The sequence below is a fragment of the Monopterus albus genome, unplaced genomic scaffold (assembly GCF_001952655.1).
Source record: "Monopterus albus unplaced genomic scaffold, M_albus_1.0 scaffold61.1, whole genome shotgun sequence".
Classification (NCBI taxonomy): Eukaryota; Metazoa; Chordata; class Actinopteri; order Synbranchiformes; family Synbranchidae; genus Monopterus; species Monopterus albus.
The window spans coordinates 2,158,828-2,159,337 of NW_018127941.1; positions in this window are offsets into that span (position 1 = coordinate 2,158,828).

The following is a 510-nucleotide window of genomic DNA, read 5'->3' on the forward strand; positions in this document are numbered from 1 at the left end:
CTACAGTACAATACCTAACAGGCTTGGTTCAGGGCACTCTGCTGTGTGACAAAAATGTTGTTTCATTCATTTTATTCCTGATTCTGTTTGGGAATTTTCCATGGGAGTGGTGCATCAAAGTGTAGCGTCTAACTTAATTTGATGTGCTGGAGCGAAGGCCTTACCATCACCCTCCCTGGTTTCTGGCCTTCGCCCACACAAGACTTTGAAGAAATTTGATCTGAAAAACAACCTGATACCACAGGCAAAATTAATTACCCATGGGCTACTGCTTTTTATGCTTCAAAGTCAGAGGAATGAGGCGTTGGTGACTGTTGCTGATGGGTGGTTAAAGATGACCACATGCAGATGGATGCAGTCTTATTGTCTATATAAAGGGTGGCTGCGTCTACAATAGACAGGTTATTGCTACAACTCTGGATGGCATGTAACCTGTTGTCAGACTACTGATACAAATATTTTTAATGAGCATAGGGAGGGTTTCCTTGGGCGAAAAAATAATCATTTTAA